The sequence below is a fragment of the Zalophus californianus genome, chromosome 13 (genome assembly GCF_009762305.2).
Source record: "Zalophus californianus isolate mZalCal1 chromosome 13, mZalCal1.pri.v2, whole genome shotgun sequence".
Classification (NCBI taxonomy): Eukaryota; Metazoa; Chordata; class Mammalia; order Carnivora; family Otariidae; genus Zalophus; species Zalophus californianus.
The window spans coordinates 71,022,475-71,038,295 of NC_045607.1; the positions used below are offsets into that span (position 1 = coordinate 71,022,475).

General features: G+C 41.6%; 1 protein-coding gene across 3 annotated transcripts in view; it reads left to right on the plus strand.

Annotated features, from left to right (window-relative positions):
* FRMD3 (FERM domain containing 3) overlaps positions 1–15,821 on the plus strand; it is a 299,838-nt gene that overhangs the window by 146,528 nt on the left and 137,489 nt on the right. The gene's annotated exons all lie outside the window — the stretch shown is intronic.

The window sequence follows — 15,821 nt, forward strand, 5'->3', positions numbered from 1 at the left end:
CGGGGGGAACAAGTCCACTCTGCCGCCTTTAATTTGTCTTCCTCCTGTTGGTGTCCCTGGTCATCTTTCTCTCCCCTCTTCCCTCTCCACAGTCCCACTTGGTTCTTAGTTGCATATACAATGAGAGGCTTACAGAGTGTATTCTTGTAAAGGAGCAGGCTGTTTAAGGAACAGTTTAGATTTTGTTCTGAAAGCTGGGGAATCGTACTTAGCTTCAGTCCAGTAGGGCCTAATCTTCTTTAAACACATACCATGCGGTGGCTCAGAAAGAGATTTTGCTTTCCTATAGCACTTGCAGGAACTCTCTAATAGTCCAAACATTTACCTGAGTGAGAGGGAGGTAGCAGGATACTAGTGAGGATGTAGGAATGACATGAGGTCACACAGGGGATTCATGTGACATTTTCTACTGTTCATAGTTGTTCCCAGACCTGGCCCTGCAACAAAATCACCTTAGGAGTTTACTAACAATGCTGATCGTAGACCCTCTTCTGGACCTCCTGAATCAGAATCCTTGGGGCTAGGACCAGGAACATGTATTTTAGCACATCCTGATTCTACTTTTAATGCAGCCATCCCAGCTTTGGTCTTCAGGCTGATGTTGGGGACCATGGCATAAAGATATTCATAGATATAGCTTCTTGTGGCTTATGAAGATATTACCCTTTTTTGGAGAGAGAATATCTGCCCAAGGTCTCACAGCTAGTAAGTGATGGAGGGAGTATTGAGTTCCCTGTGGGTCAGACTCTGTGGACTATATTAGTCATCTAACTACCACTGACTGTAGATTCTTTTTGTGCAAAATCCCATCCTAAACTCTAAACAAGCAACCTTCAGAAGTAATTCTAGCTACCATTAGTTGAGCATCTGTCATATGCCAGGAATTCTGTCATGGTCTCTAGTCTTCTCTACAACACTGTAAGGAAGGGGAAAACTGAGGTACGGAGGGTCAGTGGCTTGTCTAAGGCTACATGGCTAGTAATTAATGGTGGAAGAATGATATCTGAACCCACATTCTTTCCACCCATCTCCCAAGTGAAAATTTGAAACCTAACCTAGACCAGGGATTTGTAGACCTTTTCTGTAAAGGACCAGATAGAAAATATTTTCACTTTGTGACCCGTACAACCTCTGTCATAATTTTTCAATTATTTTATTCTAGTGGAAAGTGGCCATAGACTATACCTAAATTAATGGACATAGCTGTGTTCTAATAAAACTTTTTTCTAGTAAAAGTATTTTATAAATAGGCAACTAGCCATGTTTGCTGACCCTTAGCCGAGATAATATCTGGAAACCACTTTAATGCATAAGCTGTTTTTATTTCTTTTGACTCATTGGGAAGATATTAGATAACCTATTAAGAGAATTCTTTAGAATTGGAATCAGATGTTGGTATGAACTCATGGTTTTTCAAAAAATATATACATAGACAGAAATATAGATGTGCGGGTGTGCATGTGGGCTAGTATGTGTACGTATATAGTTCCAGTTCTATTTTCTGAGATGGCCTAGAAGCAATGACACTACAGTAGCAATGAGCACACCTACCCCCTAGATCTTGGTTTCTAAATATCCTTTTCTAATAAAAGGAACAAGGTCCTTGAAAATGTGTCTGATTCTAGGGCAGAGTCAGGGACATCACAAGATGAGCCTGGAGCATGTTTTCATGCCAGAAAGTAAGGAACTGCTCGGAAGATAAAAGGTCACTAGAATGACACAGAGCCAACCAGAAAGAACTGCCAGTGGCCAAAAATGGAAAATTAGAGGGACAAAAGAGAAATAACAATAGCATTGGATTATAATCCATAAAGTAAAATATCCATGAGCCATATGGATATAAGTAATTGAATAAATAAATAAAAGGGGGAGAAGAGATGGCTCTTCCTTACAGATGAATTCCAGTTAATAAGTGTAGAAGGAATGAGAGATGATTGTACACAATGATTGTTGTATACAAGATTCATTGATGAATGCTAAAATTAGTGGGCAGAAGTTTGAGGAGAAACAAGATATCTGTATAGTCTCAAAGTACTCCTCCCCGCCCCCCATATCTTTTGATTACAAAGGGAGAAAGACTAACTTTATAGTGGTGAAACCTGGCAGGCACCACTTTAACTAAGCCATCAAGGTTATCACCAGGGAGAAGACATTCCAATATCACGTACCCCCTGATTATCCTGCATTGAGGAGGGCACGTCATCCCTGTGGTATTCTTCCCAATAATGCTTCACTTCATTCAAATCTTGAGGAAATGTAGGAGAGCCTGAAGTGAGAGACATTCTCCAAAACAACTTAACTATATTCTTCAAAAGTATTGAGGTCCTGAAAGACAAGGAAAGACTGTGGAACTCTCATAGATTAGAGAGACATATCAACTAAGGCCATGTGGGATTCTGGATTGGATTCTGGAAGAGAAAACTCTGACAGTGGGAAAACTGATACACTCCAGATTAAGTCTGTAATTCAGTTAATAGCATTGTATTAGTATTAGTTTCTTAATTTCAATAATTGTACTGTGGTTACGGAAGATGCTAACATTAGGGGGAGGGGGTGGTTATATTTATACCTTAGTCATATGTTTAAAATTATTTAAGTTAAAAAGTGTTTAGGTTGATGTGCTTCTTTGTTCTTTATATTTTGACTTGGTTAAGCTTAATTTCTAATGTCTAGATTTGGGTAGTGGATTAGTGGAAGAAATGTGGGCCGCACTCCAAACAAAACTGTCTTATCTGATGTATCCACTAAATTGCTTACAGGATTGCTTGAATCATTTCCCACCCTGCATCATAGCCTTTTCTAGACTTTTGATTCTGAGGATTCATTGGGAGTGTAGCTTTCACTTGGGTTGCAGAGTAGTTACTACACGAAACCACATGGACTTTGTACTCAGAAAGATGTGCATTAAATCCCACCTCTGCTGGTCAGTAAGCTGTGTGATCTTGACCAAGTTATTGAGCTTTTCTGAGTCCCTGTCCTGATGGTTAAAACAGATAACAGTACCTACCTGTAGGGTTGATACGGGAATTCAAGATAAAGTTTAACAAATGGTATATACCGAGTACATGGTATAGGTTATTTTTATTGAGTCTTATAATTATTATGCATTGGCTTGGTCTAGGTGAGGCAATCATATGAAGAAATTCAACCATGGATAGGAAGTCTAAAATCTAGAAATGTTCAAAACTGCTTTTAAAGGCAGGATGGCCATTGTTATGATCTTTGAGGAGACAGGTATGAGCCTTGGATAATTAGAAGAATGGGCTCAGAGGCACAAAGATATGCTGATATGGGAGTTTTAAGCAGAGATGAATTGACCAGCATTGGTAGTTTTACCAGGTCGTGTACTTTTTCTCAGTGGAAACTAAAACCAGTGGATCATTTGGATAGAAAGCTAATCAACAGAAAATTTAGTTAGAAAAGCTGAAGTGGAACTTACCTTTGCTGTGGGAGTTGGTGGTTTGCCTACAACTCTTCACAACTTGATTTACAGTAAACCATTGTGGAATATTAAATATTTAGCACTATTACATTTGGAACACCATATGTTTGACAAGATGCCTCATGCCCCATATGCTCTGTGATGAGGACTGAGTCAGTAAATGATGACGATCTTTTGCTATTTTAGTGGCAAGGGTTCAGAATTTCCATTAGTTTTAAAATTTGATGTAGGGAGGGGCAGATTGAACACTGGTCAGTAAAAATCCCCTCAAGTTTCTACCATATTCTTTTTTTTTTTTAACACTGAAAAATGTTTATTGCTTTGACTGAGTTGGCTGAAACAAAGTGGGAGAGATATAAAATGTGAAAATATTCTTAGTAACACAAAGATACACAACTCTTATATTAGTGTGTAATATTAAGTGTCAAATATGTTACATACATTTTGAAGCAAAATTAAAACTATCAGTGTAATTATAAAAATAAATCCACTTTTGGAAATGGAAGGAATTAAACTATTTCCCGTGCTGCTCCTAAGTACAGGCGGCACTTTTCTCATTTTAAAATATTTCTTTACCTGGTGTGGTTATAATATTATTCCAATTTTTAAATGGGCTAAATGTATTGCTTTTCAAAATTCTTTGAATGTTTTCCTTACTCTATATAGTTTATACAGAACCTGAATATATTCTGATAGATCTCTATGAGCATCTGCAGGTGAACAGTTCTTTAAAGCCTGCAGCTCTAACAGTCAGAAGTAGCTAGAGAAACAGTTCAGTTAGTCAGAATGAACCATTCCAGTCCTGAAATTGTCAATCATTTAGTTATGGATTATATTGCCTGTATGTTTTTCCTTTTCCTAAGTAAAGAGGCTAGTTATTTTCTTGCTATGGGCCCCCTGGATTTCCTTAAACAACTATCTTTTGACATGAAGAATAATTTCGTAAATTATCTCAGCAGGACCTGCTCCCCCGACCAGTTTTTCAAGCACCAGAGGCCATGTTGTGAACGTTAGGAGAAGGTCAGGATACGACCACAAGTTGTATACTGTCGGATATAGATTTTTCTCCAGTTCAAATAGGATGGCGTTACCACCACACACGTACACAGTCACTGCATCCCCTCTGTGAGCATACAACTTCACCATGTTGAGCTCTTCCTTTCCAGGCACTAAGGCAGAGACCTGATCTGTTCCAAGAGTGGGGAAAGCAGTGGTCACATCAGCCCGAAGCTTTATCCTGTCCGACCCCTTGATGGCTGTGTTGGACTTGACCCGAAAGGCCTTGGCAAACATGTCTGCTGGCGTGGCCTGGGGAGGGGAAGGAGAGCACAGGAGCCGGGGCTGTCAGGGAAATGAGAACACGGAGGCTTCCGACCTGCAGCCCTAGGGGCAGCCATGCTGGGGCCCAGCTGGAAAAGGGGCCTGGCTGGAAACCTGGGCTGCTCGGCTTCACTCGAGTTTCTGCCATATTCTTAAGAACTCATATAATCTTCGTGCCTGAGATTAGGGAAAGGCTGGGTGGTATTCCTCTCATTTTACTGAAAGAGAAAGCTCGGACTGTAAGTTTAGAAGTCTTAGAAGGGATAATTCCAGAAGGTAAAGGTAATACTTGGCTTAAGTCCAAGTATTTTTTCTTAAATGTAACATATTCTTTCCACTGCTTCTCAGGTGTTTGGGTAACTTCTCTTTGGGAAGATGAGGTTTTGGAATAATGAGCTGGATTTCATAATTCTATTTTATTTATTTTTTTAAGTTTATTTATTTTTGTTTTTTAGTAATTTCTACCCGACGTGGGGATTGAATTCACAACCCTGAGATCAAGAGGCCTATGCTCTTCTTTTTTAAGATTTTTTTTTAAATTTATTTATTTGAGAGATTGAGAATGAGAGAGAGAGAGCGCACATGAGGGAGGAGGGTCAGAGGGAGAAGCAGACTCCCTGCTGAGCAGGGAGCCCGATGCGGGACTCGATCCCGGGACTCCAGGATCATGACCTGAGCTGAAGGCAGTCACTCAACCAACTGAGCCACCCAGGCATCCTGAGGCCTATGCTCTTCTGACTGAGCCAGCCAGGCACCTCCCCTAATTCTGTTTTCTATGATGGTTTAGGATGTCCACTCTCCTGGATTTCCCTTCTGCCTTTTCCCCTTTCCCACACCCAGCTAATGGGAAGTCACCCCCTGTGCCTTAGGTACCCCCTGTACTCTCCCTACTCCCAAACCCCCAGCCAGCCCAGTTAGAGGAGGAATTATACCAGGACTAGATTGTAGGTGTTGGTTTATAGTCTGCAGGCAGATTGGACCCAGTGCTTTTGATTTTAACTTCCCTATTTCTAAGCATCTGTTTAACCTACCTACATCAGTATCATTGTCTTTTCTAACTTAAAGACCGTCTGACTCTTACCCAAAGACAAATTCACTTTGGAAATCAACCCCTCTGGGGCAATCGCCTCAAACACCCTTGTGTTTGGGCATTGTATGTCATGTGGCCACTGGACCATTTTCTGATAGTCTGACCTGGAAAATCATAAATGCAAGGACATGCTGAACCCTGATGCCTCCTTCCCCCAGATAGAATTACAGCCCTGGGGTTTTATGTTGGTAGCCAGAAAGAACTAGTGAACTTATCAGTGAGTTTTATTAATAAAAGGAAAAGACCTTTTCTATGTTAGAGCAGTTTGCTTTTTCTAGAAGTACCTTTGGGGAGGACATGGAATGGAATAAAAAAGAATCACAATGATTTTAGGTTTCACTCTGGGGCTGGTGCCAGGAAGCCAGAAAGCATTATGTCCCACCAGCTGCTCCTGCCTTTGAAAGGCTGCTTCCTGCTCTTGGGGACAATTGCTTCACAGATGCTTGTACCTAAGATCAAGAGTGGTACCTAAGATTTAGGACAGCCCTGCACTGAAGAGAAGGATTGTACTGCTGCTTTAGGTCACTGGTCATGAATGTGTCTGCTTAATGAGTCCACTTTTGTTTTTAAAGTCCCAGGGGTATTAAAAAATCAAGACTACTTGGATGCCTGTCTGGGGAGGAGGTATGGGCAAGTAACTTGGCTTTATGGGAAAGGACTTAGCGTACTCAAATTATAAGGAACACAACAGTATCTTAACAGCTTGAAAACTGGGTATTTTGTGGTTCAATTGTGGCCCAAGGTATTAACTTGACAGGTTTGGGGAAATTGTCATATTCCTTCAGCAGAAAGCAGAACTTGGTGTTTAACTAAAATGATTGCTCATAATTGGCTCTGTCTACACCTGATTTCCATTCCTTGGAAGGGATGAAGATTCCTGATAATGACAGGGTGCAATCTTTAAGTCACTTGGGTAACTGGGATGTCCTAATTTTATTGGAGGGAGGAGCAAGCACATGAACTGGTTATCTTGTTTGGGCCAATAGACAGACATAGGAATAAGTGTGGTGAAAAATGCCATTTTATCCTTACCTGAGTTAGGAAAAAAGCAGGAAGATATCCATGGTAAGACAGTCTTCCTCCTTGGTGGTAGCAAGCTCCTGGGCTTGGTTCAGATGAGGGCAGGAATTAATTAGATTGATAAAGTTTAATTTCCATCATTAGACAGAGAAGCACTCACTGGAGGCTTCCAGCAGGCAAGGACATCAGAGCTGACAGGAGATCAGCAGGTTTGGAAGTTTCAAATAGCTCTAGAGACAAGCTGAGAAGAAGACTAGAATGTAAAGATGATGTATAACTTGGAGACATAAAAGCAGTATTGATAAGGACTGATAGTTGGAGCAGACTTTTCTTTTTCATGCATGCTCAAGCAAATGTTGTGTAAAGTTTCAATTGTAATTGTGTTCTATCCATGGAGAGTGATAATGGGGAGTGTCTTAGTCAGCTTGGGCTGCTATAAGAAAACACCTGCTTATGCAGGACACTTAATTCTCACAGTTCTAGAGCCTGGGAAGTTCAAGTTCAAGATGCCGACAGAGTTGGTTCCTGGTGAGAACTCTCTTCTGGGCTTGCAGAGGGCTGCCTTTTCCCTGTGTCCACACATGGTGGGGGGAGAGAGAGAGCATGTGGGTGCTCTGGTCTCTCTTCCTCATCTTATAAGGACACTAATCCCATCATGGGGTTCCACCATCATGACTTCTTCTAAACCTTATTACCTTCAAAGGTCCCACTTCCAAATACTATCACGTTGGGGGGCAGGGCTTCAACATGTGAATTTGGTGGGTGCTGGGGGACACACATTCAGTTCATAATAAGGAGTAAGAGTTCTAGTTATCTATTGCTGTGTAACAAGTTTCCTCAAACACTCAGGGGCTTAAATGAACACAATTTTATCATATGCCAGGATTTTTTGGCTCAGATACTTGAGCAGGGCTCAGTGAGGTGATTCTTCTGTTCCATGTGGTGTTGACTGGGCTCCCTCAGTGGTATTCAGCTAATGGCTGGTCTATTCTGGGGGCATGTGGTGCTCAGAGGGTCCAAGATGTTTTCATTCATATGCCTGGAACCTTAATGAGATGGCTGGAAGGTGGGTCTTGGGGACACCCTCGCTCTGCATGTGGTTTCAGGGCCTCTCCACATGGCCTGTTCAGCTGGGTGTTTGGGCTTCATACAGGGCCTCTTTGGACACCAAGTACAGGTAGAACCACTTACCAAATAAACTGTACAAAAAGGGTTTTGGGGAGAAGTGGTAAGTTTTGGATATGTTGAGTTTGGGATACCTATGAGATGTTGAGGTAGAGATGTTCAGTCTACAGTTGGGAATATGCATCTGAAGCTTAATGAAGAGGTTTAGGCCACAGATGGAGATTTTGGAGCCCATGAGATTTTCACAACCATAAAGCCCTGAGCATAGACTGCAGAGCTGAGGGAAAGAATCTAAAATAAGAGGAGAAACTGAAAGCTAAAGAGTATCCTTTTTAAAAAAAAAAAAAAAAATGATGTCCAGAAGGTGAAGCCAGCACAGGGGAATGACCAGGAACATACAGAGCAGAAAGAAAAGAATGAGGCAAGAGAGACCTTCTGGAAGCAAGGGTAGCTGTAGACTTAATATAAGGAGAACAGGCTGCAGTGTCAAACATCAAGAAGGAAGGAGTATGGAGGACGTTATTGCTCAGGTGCTAAGAGCTTTGATGCCAGGAAGATCAGGCTAAATCCTGGCCCTGCATCTTGCTGGTTGTATGACTTTGAGCAGCCTCCTTAACCTCATTTACTTTATCTGTAAAATGGGATGCTAATAATAATAATAATAATAATAACTATGCCATAAGATTGTTATTTAAGTGCATTAGTCCATATTATCAACATGTAATGGATCTTTTGCTACAGGCTTTAAAGAGTTTGAAAGGTTTGTGGTTCTGGCAGCTAGACAATCTTTGACCTTACAACAGTTTGGTGATGATATGAAATTTCTATGGCTTGGACAGCAAATGTTACATAGTGGTAAATTCCTTTGTAACAGGCTTGAGGGAAGCCCATCATTTCTTCTATAACTGCATTTTGGTGTCTTAGTGTATTTGAAAATGAACAGCACTTAGTGTTTTTACAACCTCTATTGCATTTTCAGACGACTACTGGTTTTATCTTTAAGTGTACATTAAGGATTTCTTGGATGTAGAGCAGGGCTTGGCACATGGGTGTTAGGATGGCCCCATTGGTTTAGTAAATAACATTTTATGGGGACACAGCTATTTCTATTCATTTATGTGTTGTCCCTGGCTGCTTTTGTGTTCCAGTGGCAGAGTTGAGTAGTCCTGACAGACCATATGGGCCACAAAACCTTAAATATTTATATTTATAAATATAAATATTTATATATATATAAATATATTTATATTCCTTTTCAGGAAAAAAAAAGTGGTGCTTATGCTTTCTTAGACTTCCTGTTTCCACCTCTGTTTCTTAGGTGTTTCTTTTCCCAGCTGTTACTTCTGTTTTGCTTATCCCCAAGAACCCAGAATGCAGGAGCAGTTATGGTTGAAGGAATAAAAATATTGCACTGAAACAGTGAAGGTTTTCTTGCATGGGTTGACTGCCAGAAGGACAAGAACTTGGGAGTGTGCCTGGCCTATAGATATTTCTGCTGTTGTTGCCATTGGGTTGTAGATTTCACTGAAACTGGAGTGAAAACCATTGGTTACTGGTAGCTAACTAGCTAGGGCCTCGCTCTAACTGGATGATCCAGAACACTGTTAGGTTGCATTCATTTGGATGGTATTCTTCTTTCCTCTGCAGAGGCCAGAGGGTCTAGAAATGGCATAAATTGGCTAGATAATGCAGGGAGATGGAGTTACTCTGGGGCTTTGTCCAGGTGAGATGTGAGAATCAGGCCATCTTTTCAGGGCTAGGATGGGAATTGGTCAGATTGTGGGTCTGGTTACTTCTGAGGGGAAAAACCATCTCCTGTCTGGGAGGTGTATTCATTGTTTAAAGCCCCGTTCATTATTTAACACATTTCTCTGGGCCATAGATCATTCTGGTTTGGGCACCGGGTGTTTTGAGAAACATAACAGAGAGGTGTGTAATTTATTCTGTAATCATAGGCTGAATCAATTTCAAAAGAAGCCCAACATTTGAAGATAACCAAGTATGTTATATTGTTTACTTTGGGGAGTGTTCCCCCCCCAACCCGGCTCAGCAGCTGCCAAATTAAAAAATCAATCTACTTCGTTGCAAATCACCACCTCACACACCCACCTTCCCCCCCCCCCCCCCCACCAAACAAGCCAAAATTGGAAAGTACAAAAGAAATGCACCATTTCTATGATGGGGTCGAGAAAAATGATCTCTTAGGGCTAAGTATAGCTGGGCCTAGCAAAATTTAAAAAGAAGCAATTGTTAGTAATGTTTTCATACTTCAGGTTCATACAATGTGGAATGTGAGAGCTGAAGTAATCTTTGGGGTTCTGGAATCTGCCCCACCCCCAAGACCACGGAGAAGGGAATCAGGGCATAGAGGGGTTAGTCAGAGCTCTGCTTTTCACCCTCTTTGTGAGGCTTCATTCACCTTCTCCTCTTTGCTTCAAGCTGCTATCAATCAAAATAAATTTGTTCTAAGAAGTGGCTTGAAATGGTCAGGCTAGATTGTCCAGACTGAAAACTCTCTTAAATTGGGACCTCCCAGAGGGGGATATGCAGGTTACTGGGGTTCAAGCCCACGGCAAAAGGAATAAAACCTCCAAGGGAAGGATTTTAAATACCATGGGGGGAGGGCAGTTTTTGGTGGGGAGTTAGGGAGGCCGTCTTGGCTCTGGTACCCAGAAGTGGATTTGGAGATAAAAATTCCAGTTTTATTAGGAAGTGTTCCCAGGAAAAAGGCTTTCAGGAGCTTGGGGGGATTGGGGCAGGGAAGGGAAGGAGGTCACGCAAGTGTGTGATGTTGAGCAAAGTTGTACAGAGGGTAATTTGGGCTGAAAGCCACAGAGGATTTCTGGAAGAGTGTAGGTCCTGCTTTAGAGTTGTCCTGGCCAAGGGGCGAGAGAGCAGAGGTATTTATCCTCCCACACCTGTCACCTCTTAACCTGACAGTTAAGAGGTGAGTGGGGGAGGCTCATTCTCCATCCTGCATTCTGAGGCAGCCTTCCCCAAAATGATTACTCTGCTGTATAACTAAGGGGAAAAGGGCATCCAGGGGGAATTGGGCAGAGCCCTGCCAGGTTCTCTGCAGACACCTTCCTAAGACTTTCAGATCATGTTATAAACATAACAGGGAGAAAACAGATCAGGGCATGCCTCCTCTGGTTCATCTTACTTCCTATAAGCTCATTAGGTAGAATCGCTCATTGGATTTTAGCTTCTTTTTTAAGATTTTTATTTTTTTATTATTTATTTATTTGACAGAGACAGAGACACAGCGAGAGAGGGAACACAAGCAGGGGGAGTGGGAGAGGGAAAAGCAGGCTTCACCGCTGAACAGGGAGCCCGATGTGGGACCCTGGGATCATGACCTGAGCCGAAGGCAGACGCTTAACGACTGAGCCACCCAGGCGCCCAGATTTTAGCTTCTTTAGTCTTTGGAATTCCTATTCTAAATGAAAGTTGAGGAAATGAAGGTTTCAGTTATAGTAAACCAGCTGCAAATTCAGATATTTGGTTGGCAGGCTTTTCTTTCTACCTCTCTTAGGGAATTTCCGTTTCCAGTAAGGAAACAGACTTAAAACAAAACAAAACACAAAACAAAACAAAACAAAAAAAACAACTACCATATATTCCAAGTAGCAACTGAAAGGAAAATAGCAATGCAGTAAATGTTCTGAGCCTCAGATCTAATTACTAAGCACACAGCATCCTGGTTGTTTCTTTCTCACTGGCGTGTAATCCATCTGTACGTATAGTAACAGCAGGAGTTGTTGGTGTCGTACAGACTTGAATTCATTGCCCAACTCACAACTCTAAAAGGAAGAAGGAAAAAGGGGAGGAGAATTACCTTTCATGTAGAGCAGAAGGCAGATGGGATGGGAGTGTGAGAGGTAGAGAGGGAAAGAGGTGGGCTCACCAAGAGGAGCCATTGCACCAACTTGAGAGTGTCTGAGTGAATGCAAAGAAGATGGGAACAGCTGGTGTTTGAGCTTTAACTAGGCTCTAAGCTCTGTTCTAAGGACTGCTTTAATGCATTAACCTACTTAAACCTCACAATGGTGCTGTAAGTGGGGAAACAGGAAGAAACACGCTGGAGGTCACATCACTAGTCAATGGCAGAACTGGGATTTGAACGCAGAGCTGGTGGCTTAGCTGGACTTGGCATCTGCCTGTTATATATGAAATTCGTTGTCTTGAGTCTGAACTACATAAAAATTCACCTTTATCCTCTGAGTAGAGCTTTGCTTCCTTTTTTAAAAATTGAATTTTAATTATTCATGTAATGGGTGAATACATGTGAAAAGTATAAGTTAAAACATCACAGATGAAACAGAAGTCATGGTTTCCTTTGAGTAACAGGATTTCCTGTTTCCAGGAATTTCCTTCTAAATTCCTGTTTTCTCCCTGTTATGTTTATTGTGTATCATTTCAGATCTTTAAAAATACAATTAGATGCTTACTATGTATTCTTTGAAAATATAGGGTAGTGTTTTGTACTTTTTACTTAAAAAAGAAAACACTAATTATATGATACCATAGTGCAGAGGTTCCCAAACTTTGTTGATTTATGGCTCTCTTAGTATCTTAGTAATTATTTCATGGGGCCCTAGGTCAAAAGTACTTATTTCATGGTGCTCTACCTAATAAGAGTTAGGGACAACAAACTTAGTATTTAGGTCCTAACAGCTTAGTGGCCATTTAAAACATGACGTACATGAAAATAATGTTTCCAGTTCATTCTTAACCACAATTACCTGGGAACAGGATGTGTGCACCTGTCGGACAGCCCCTGGCTCCTCAGATTCCAGGACCAGATCAGATAGATACTGCCATACTCATTGCCTTGCACACCTCTTTTCGCATGGTACTAGCTTTTTATCACAGCAATCGCTAAAAACCCAGCATTGCAAAAAGTATGACATCAAAAGAAATATAGCATGATCTAATGTTAGAGCTGGGAACTTCTTTGAACTGCTAGTTTGCACAGTGGGTATCTGACAGATTTCTAGAATGGCTCCTTTTCCCTGGGGCGCTTCAGTGCATGATTTGAGAACTGTGGCCATAGTTATAAATTTTGCAGTTCACTTTTTTCATCACACAGTGTGTTTTTAGAGATCTAACCATGTTACCCATCAAGATCTACGTCCTATAATACACTGAAGAATCCTCTAGAATATGAACAGATGACAGGTTATTTACCATTTTCCTGATGATGGCCATTAATAGTCTAATGTTTTATAATTTAATATAATCTTGCAGTGAGAATCCTTGTTATGTTCCTCTGTGTTCATGTGGGCAAAATGGGGAATAAGGGAATTGTGGGGCCATAGGCCAGTCAAGAGTTTTAAATTTTAATAAATGCTCACAAACTGAGCTTGACCCTCTCCAAAGAAATGATTTACTATAATCCTTGAAACATGACTAATGCTGGCTTATTTTTCTCAGGGCTCTATACCCCATGACTATCCCACTGCAGAAGAATAGTTGTCCTGGTAGAAAAGTATGTATTGGTCACACTGTACATGTAGGTAATTAAGATACATGAGGTTTGAGAGGCAGGTGTAGGGTGTGAACAGGCCAAGGGGAGGAGGAAGGTCAGAACCCATCAGAAACTGCAGGGTGTATTTGGTAGGACAAGGTGGTCATTCATTTAGAGTAAATAACTTATTTAGGGCACAGATGGCAAATATTTTGCAGGCATACCTTCCATGTTCCCTACCTCTCCATGGCAGACACAGCCAATCCATCATGGCCCTCGTTCTCACTGAGATTTTGATCCTTCTTCACAGCCCTGGGAGATTGCCACCAACTAACTGGTATGGGCATATACAAATGGAACGTACCTGTCATCCCTGGAGGCAGAGAGGAGGAGGAAAGGCAGGTTGAAGTTAGGCAGAGAAGGGCTAAGGAGTTCAAATGATGCCAAGTAAGGAGAACTCGGAAAATGCATTTCAGACTTTATTGGCCAAATGACTAGTGATTCTCCTTTGTGAGACAAGAGCGGTAGGTATTGATCTCAGTTGGTATTTGTTTTCCTGCCTTTGTTCTAAATTATCCTATTTCTAGAAAAATAATTTAATCATCAGAGGCCCCTTTTATTATTCTCCTCCATGGGATATGGTCTGCTAATTAAACTGTACTTATTAAGTAACAGCATCAGCAAACAAACATTTATTGATATTTTTCACATGCCAGGCATGGTTTAAGTGTCTCATGTTTATTAACTTTTTATTAACTTCTAAAATCCTTGCAACAACCATGCAAAGTAGGTATTACTGCTATTCCCATATGATAGTTGCGGAAATTGAGAGCGAGGTTAAACATTTTGTACATGGTTATACAGCTAGTAAGTGGCCCATTAATGTTTTTCCACTGTTCAGTGATAACTGTGTAAATGCCAAGCATTGCTTCTGACTAGAAGGAGATAACCAAAAGTAGAATGATGGTCTCCAAAGGCCTGGAGAAAGGGGGCTGCAGAGTGACTGTTACTTAGGGCTAGAGTTTCATTTTTACAAGGTGAAAGTGCCCTGGAGAAGGATGGTGGTGATGGTTGCACACCACTTTGAATGCATTTAATACCAGTGAACTGTACACTTAAAAAGGTTAGGATGGTGAATTTGATGTTGTGTATGTTACCACAATTAAAAAAAATGAAAAAGGGAGGAAAAACCAGGTTCTCAAAATGAACAGACCTAATTTTGATCAGAAGCAAAGAAACTTGCCGTGTCCATTTGTGCAATACATCAGAGGTAAATGTATGGTTTTCTGTCCAACTCTTCATGACATTGACATGGTTAAAAAATACCCTATTCTTGCTTTAGAAGACTGTAGCGATCTGACACCCTGGATTGGAAACTCTTGATTTGACCACTCCATTTTTCAGCTCCTGGGGAAAGAAGGAATGTCGAGAATAATGTTTTAGAGCAGACTGATCTTTGGAGAGACCGCATGGCCAAGGTGGAGGGCCTGTGCTCTGGAATCCCACTGTGCGCTGGTTTCACCACTTAATCTCTGGATGACCTTAGGCTAGTTGTCTAATGTCCTGAGCCTCCTAATTTCTCATCTGTAAATGGGGTGGTAGTGATGGCCCATGGAAATGCTTAGAGTAGCACCTGGCATTTAGGAAGCACTCAGCATAGGCTAGCTCTTCTTAGACTTTATGGTTATGCATTTATATCAAATGGTAGGGACATTACAGAAGTCTGAGGCTTAGGCGGATGACACAAATGGGGTATAAGCCTCAAGGGATGGTAAGCATCCTCCTTTCCTCTCTAGTATTGAACGTGAGGGTGCCTGGTAAGTGAGGGCTCTCTGACCTCCCTGATGGATACCAACGGCATTCCTATTGTCTTTAAAAACTGCAGGTGTATAGAGCGATGCTTCCTGACATGCCCTGAGTGGCTTCAACAACGTCAATGGTTAGGGATATCAAAAGCTGCCTGGCTCTCAGCATGTTGGAATGACCTCCACTCACAGTGTGGAGCGAGTGGCTGCTGGGATCAGCATGTATCTGCTTCGAATGCCTGTCACTAACACCATTTTGAGCTACCCAGGTCTTTGGGCTTCTTTGTTTTGTGATAGAGCTGGTTTTTCTTCTAGACGATCTCAATCCTCTGAAGTAAGATATTTATCACTTGTTCCTCCCTACTATAAAAGAAGAATTGCCTCCGTGTGATGGGGCTCATGCTGGCTTGGCCCCCTGTTCACCTGACAGGGGCTACCTGGCAGGGGGATGGGGTGCTGAAGCTGTCTTGGACTGTGACTCTTTGAGGTCGTGGATGTCCAAGTCTTTAGCCATTTGTGGCTTGCCCAGAGCAATGGAACTCCACCTCC